Raw genomic sequence first — 6729 nt, 5'->3', positions numbered from 1 at the left:
TCCCCTTCTGTCTGTCTGCTATGGGCCTCTCACATCCCTTGCTGGCCACTCACATTGAAGACTGACGCACTACAAGTGTGCTCGGGCATCCTTCATGCCATAGTGGCCTTGACTCCGGCCTCGCTGAGCTAGGGAGCAGGAGCACAGCTGGGTACTGGGCAGTGGTTTAGCTGCTTTGCCTGTACTGTGGGGCACACGCAGAGGAAAGCCTTATCTGTGCTAACAGCTTCAGAGGCTCTCAGTCCATGACTTCTTGGCCCTGTCACTCAGAGCCAGTGATGATGCAGAGGATGATGCTGGGGACTATGTGGTCGGCCAGTGCTACTTACTTCTTGGTGACTGAATAGGAGAAAGACAGAAGAAAAGGGCCAAGGTCTCCAAGGTTTCCTTCAGGGGCGTGACCTAGCTAGTGAACTAACTTCCTCCATTAGACTGCATCTCCTAAGTAGATGTAGTTTCCACCCCTCCCAGTAGCACCTCAGGCTGGGACCCAAACCTTCAATAAGGAGCCTTTGGGGAGAGCTTAAAATTCCAAGCTACAAAAGGGATCCTACTCAGCAGTATCTGTAAGACATTGCCATTGGCTTGGCTTCCTCGGAGAAACCCTTCGGTCTCATAGCAGGGACAAGAGATGACAGACACGTTATGTGGGTACAGCATGGAGAATCAATCCTACCCACAGTTAAGAGAGGGCTCCCTTGTCAGAATGCTACCCTTGGCATTACCTTCCGACTTAGCCCCTGACGACTACAAAACTAATCTCATTTGGGGAGCTATGCCAGTTCAGGACATTTCAGTAAATGGAACCACACAGTCTCTACCTGCTGGGACTGATTCTGCACTTGACATTATTCTCTGGAGAGCCACTCACATCGTGGAGCATGTCGATAGCTACATCCTATGTATGGACACAGTATAGTTTAGCTAAACATTCACTCATCCAGGAACATACAGGTTGCCTACCCTGCGTGCGGAGTGTTATAAGGAGGGCTGCTAGAAACACTGTGTTCTGGCTTTTGGTGCAAACATGCACTTTTGTTTCTCTAAGATAAACTCACTTGTGCAATTACACGAGTATTCTAACCAGAGACTAGAGAGCTAGTGCCACAGGTCATGACTGTCTCAGAAGACCAGCTGATGCCGTCGGGTGGCACTCCTTCCCTGCAGCAGTAAGTCTCCCACATGCCTTGCTGCATGTTTGCTCAGAGCCTCCCTCTGAGTGTGTCAGTGGAAGTCAGCATGTACAAGGCTGTCTCTGATCCTCACATTAGCACTCAGAGGATGTCACTCCCGTCCGCCAGCTTAAGAACCAGAGAGGAGGCAGATTCTGTTCAGAGTCACCCAGCCAAGAAACAAACCAGCCAAATCCAGACTGTGTGCACGCTGCCTGGCAGACTCTGCCCTTTTCTCTGCCGTGTCCAGAGCCAGACTTACAGGGTTTCAGAGGCATGCCAGTCTGTGCCGTACAATTCCAGCCACTCTGTGTCCCATGCAGGAAAGTTGCTAACTCCACAGAAAGAATGCTTATTTTAAATCTTCCCCCTCACCCAGGAGTCCCACTCCACCCCAGATCTAGGAGACATAGGTTGGGGGTCAGACAAGCAGACTTGTTCCAGGCCCCAGAGCAGAGATGGAGTCTAGCTTCAGATACAGAGACTGAGACAGCAGAAGGGGCTGGGACCTCCAGCCTACAATCATGGGTTTAGACTTTGTTCCTGAGGCCTCCCTGGAGCAGAGGCCTCCAGGTTCTGCCACGAAACACATGTGGCTTGAAAGGAAAGTGCTGGGGCTGGGCCAGCGCCCTGCCTTTCCCTCCAGCTTTCTTATCCCACAGCAGGAAAAGCATATGTTCTTTCCATATAGAGGAGAAATTGTTCTGAGGGTGAGTAAGTCTCTTGGCCATGAAGCTGGCACAGCCCACAGACCACTGGGCAGGAAGCTGGGCAGCACTGGCTCCCACTCTTGGAAGTCGGACCGGGCTGAGTTGGCTGACACCCTCTAAGAGGGTGGGATGGTGCAGGGATGCTGGATTGTGGCGCCTAGGTCATTGATGGTTTCAGGGCATGGGCCTAGGGGGATGCCGAAGGTCTCTGAGATGGATGAGGGGGGAGCACTTTCCCCATTCAGCTGCTGAACTGGAGGAACAGTGAAGCAGGGGTTTGCCAGAGGCAGGAGACCTGCAGTCTGGGTCTGAGTCAGAGGTGACTCAGGTGTGTGCTCAACCAGGCAGGGTCATTTCTAGCCTGTTATTTCCAATGCCTCCCCAAATTTTCCCCTGTGCTTCAGGGTTAGGTGGTAGCGGGTGACTCATCTTTGATGCCAAATATCCTTCCACCAGCCCTAGATATGTAAAAGACACTTCTCTTTCCTGGCTGGGCTGGGTCCAAATTGTTACCCCAATTTACCCCATTGATTAAAGAACCTACTATGTGTGGGGTCTGAGGAAGGTGGGGAAAGTGGGTTTGGTGTAGGGTACAGGATTTTGGGCTGGTCGGGGGATCAGAGCAAACAAAAAAAAACCATTTAAAAAAGTGTGAGACACAGTCTAGAAAGTCAAGGACTTGGGTCAGGAGAGTGAGACAGAAAATTATCTGGAAATGAGACATGTCACTGGGCCCTAAGCATGAGCTGTAAGGTCCACGTCTACTATGTAACCTAGGGGTCCACCTGTCGTCAGACCCGTCCCGCCCCAGGATAGACAGCTCCAGGTGAGTGGAGGCCAGAACCAGCTGGCAGGCAGAGTGCAGCTTTAGATGGCATACTGGTTGCCTTATAGACCAGAGGCAGCCCTGACATTGTACCCATTGGCCAGTCTTTGTAGCCACAACCTTCCAGGGATAAATGGCTATTGCTCACTCCAGCAGGTGAGCACCCCAGTTCTCCATGGCTGGACTTGCTCCTGGGACATTTCCATCTGGGCCCTCAGAGCAGATGCTGGCTTGGAATCCTTCTCCTTTCCCAGTCTTGTCCTGAGAGTCCCCTTGGGACAGCTTGGAATAAGGAGCTGGCTCCTTGTAAGAAGCAGGCTCTTCCCATAAGCTTTGTACCCCTGGGTAACAGCTAGGCTTGAGGGCCTCCAAGCATCCTAGCTTGAAGCAGGAAATTGAATTAGAGCATTCCTTAAGAATCTAGGTTTGTCCTGCCTTTCAAAAGAAGTTGAAGCCACAGACAGAATGGTAGGTTTCTACCTACCAAGAATTGAGTTGGAGAGCCTAGAGCTATCTTGGACCTGGGCTATATCTCAGCCCCTTTCTTAGGCGAAGACTAGCAGTCCCTGACCAGCATCTAAGCTTTCAAAAGTTTTTCTCACTATATGCCTTGTCTTCCTGCCTTCAGGACAAGATGGCTCAGCAGTATAGCCTGAAGCCGTGAGCTCTATCCCCACCACGGACTGAGAGAACAGACCCCTGAACACCACAATTATTCTCTGAATACCACTGATACACCATGGCCTGCATGCTTCTGATTTCACACATGAACACACACACACACACACACACACACACACACACACACACACACACTAATAAGTTTTTTAAAAAGTTTTAGTTATGAAGGTGAGCTGGAGAGATGTCTCAGCAGTTCAGAGTATGTATTGTTAGGCTGATGGTCCGTGATTGCCACCTAGTGGTTATTGGCTGGGAAGGGGGGTGGGGGTTGAAGTTCATAGAAAACATTGGAACAGTAAGCATGGGGTTGGGAAGCACACCACATCCAGAGAATAAAAACTACACTCTCCAATCCTGAGAGGAAGTCCCCACGTTCCCTGAGCTCAGTATCACAGATGGCAGACATTGCCGCTGTAAATAAAGCACCTCAGGTTTGTGGTGAGGTGGGACCAGACCTGAATCCTGCAGATCCTAACTTTATCTGTTGTGTTGTGTTTGTGTTGTGTTGAGACAGGGTATTGTTAAGGCCTAGGTAACTCTTACCTGTCTAGCCTGCCATTTTGTGCTGTTACTGGTGGTGTAAGGAAACTTTCTATTGTGCTGTTACTAGGAAACTTTCTCATGCTCTAGTTGTTTGCAGATTCTGTTCTGTTCTGTTCTTTGGTGTTCTTGGAAACCAACCACAACAGAAGTCAGCTAGAATGGCTTTGTACAGTTAGCTGCAATAAGCTTGGACCAGAACCAACTACCCAGTAGCACTTCCTACACCTATGTATAAGCCATTATGGTTTCTTGCCTCTATAAGCTGTCCCTGGGATGGACCCCAACGTAAGAGAGACACCCACATCAATATAAGAAACTTCCATTTTGAGTAGGGGTCAAATAAGGTTTAAGTTCCCAAGACTCCCTTGGGAACTGACATCCTACTTAGCAGAAAGAGACCTGCATGTGGGTAACTGACGTCCTGGTTAGTTAACTAAGACATGAATGTTATGCTAGGCAAGCTCCCTGCCACAGATGAATACCCTAACCAATGACAACAGGATAAATGTACAACAAAGACGTGTTCCTAAGGAAATCTCCTATCCCTAAATCTTGATTGGTGGAATAACTTGGCACAGATGTTTGTGGATTTCAAGGCTTAAAAGTACTGTAGGATCCTGGTTCATGGTCACAGCCACCTCCTGAGTCTGTTCTGTGCCCCTGATCAACCAGTCCTGGGGTGAATGTTCAATAAACTATCCCTGTCTGACCAACATAAGTGTTCATAAGGTTTGTGAGTGACTCCTGGACCCCAACAGGTATGAAGTAGGCTAAGTTAATTTCAAATTTGCTGTGTAGCCAATGGTAACCTTTGAACTTTTGATTTTCCTGCCTCAGCCTTCTGGGTACTGAGATTCCAGATATCAGTACCACACCTGGTTTCTGTGGTCCTGGGGATCAATCCCAGGGTCTTGCTCATGCCTCATGAATATTCTTAACAAATTAGCCACATCCTCAGCTTTCGATGAGCCCCTCAACTTCAAAGCAAAACTTCTTAGAACCCAACCTGTAAGGCCCCAGGCCTCGCTCTGCATGAGCACTCCAGGCAGGAAAGGCTAGAAAGGTGACCAAGCCTCCCGTGCTTAGGCCGGCTGTCAACTGTGACTGCATATTGCACCTGCCTGTCACTCAAGCAGTACTTTTCAAAGCCAGGACCCCTTGGGATGGTCCAGTTGCCTGAGGGAAATGCTGAGTGTGTGGTGAGAAGGTCTCTGTCTGTTAGAATCCAGAGCAGCTTACTGTTCTCACCTGTGTGTCCCACTGTACATCTATCCACTAAACTAGGACCCAACTCCTGTAGTCAGGCCACACGGGCTGTCTGTTTTTTCAAGCTCCATGTGTGATCCCGATCCTCTGCAATTGGAAGCCACAAGGTGCTTTCTGAGGGACCCCGGGACTTGAGTACAGTGTCCTCACACTCAGTGTGCATCAAGTACTGACCGTCCCCAGTACTTGATGATCTGGGTTGAAGCCTCTGTTAGGTAGTTAGATATTAACAGGCTTGGAAAGCTTAGGTGCTGGACCCTGCTTCATAGTCTGCAGCCTATAAAACAGAGGACAGGAACTTCTGGGTATTGGTGGTCACAAGGTTGGGACCAGATTCATTTTTCTTGCTATGAGAGGAAAAGTGACCCCCTGGACAGCCTATTTGAAGTGGGCTTCATGGAGTCCTGAAGTTCTAATAAGGAACAACAACAACAAAAAACCACTATTATTGTGGACACACACCACTGAGCCTCCTCCTGGAAATCAGAGCAAGCCGGTTCAAAAAGAACCAGCACAGCACAGAACAAAGGCCTCAAAGGAATGCCAGAGTTTTGTTCTTGGGACTGTAGAAGTGGCATCAAGCCTGCCTGGTGTGTAGATCCAGTCACTGGTCTCTTTGGCCATTGTCTGCTGCCCCCACCCCCTTGATGGTGCTTGCTTTCCAAAATTCTATCTTCCACACAGTGCTTTGTGGTTCATAACTGAATTCTTCCACTGGAAATCACAAGAGATAGAGATGGGAGTCCAGGTGGGAATTCTGGCAACAACTCAAGAAATGCTGACAGTTACTGACACTTGCCTTTGCTTCCAAGAAGAAAGGAATGGTGCTAGCAGTTGGAAGAGGGAGTGTTGCACTGGAAAGTTGGGCTGCTTGCTGTTGGTCACACAGCTACTAAAGAGCAACACTGGCTTCCTGACCTAGTTCCCTCAGACTCCAGACTTTCTTGTTTTACAAATAAGGGAAGGCAGTGGCTTCTTCTGGAGGCACTACCAGTGCCTCTGCTTCAGAGCACCAATCTCACAAAGAGTTGGGTGGACCCCAGAGCAGGGAGCACAGGAAACAGTGCCCCTCCCTGTAAATGCAACAGAAACAGGATAGTGGGGCTTAAGACTCATGTTACTCAGATTCCAAAGTGGCTTCCTTAAATGTACAGGATTCAGGATGCTAAGGAAGGCCAGTGGCACAGGCCTATAATCCCAGCTAGTAGCTAGGGTGAGGCAGAGAGATTGCAAGTTCAAGGCCAACCTGGGCAATTTAGTGAGGATGCTTTTAGAATTAAAAAGTAAAAATGGCCCTGGGTTCAAGCCTCAGTACTGGATAAAAGCAAGGAAGAAGTGAGGAAGGGAGACAGGGTGGGGCAAGATAGAGCAGCAGATTTAGGTATTTGTCATTACACTTGACCTAAGCTTGATCCTTGGGACCCATGTGGTAGAAGCAGAGAACTGACTCCCAAGGTGGTGCTCTGAGCTCCATGGGCCATGGCATGGGAGGGAGGGAGGGAGGGAGGGAGGGAGGGAGGGAGGGAGGGAG

This window comes from Grammomys surdaster, unplaced genomic scaffold, assembly GCF_004785775.1.
Source record: "Grammomys surdaster isolate TR1022 unplaced genomic scaffold, NIH_TR_1.0 126036, whole genome shotgun sequence".
NCBI lineage: Eukaryota > Metazoa > Chordata > Mammalia > Rodentia > Muridae > Grammomys > Grammomys surdaster.
This window is presented reverse-complemented; position numbering follows the sequence as displayed.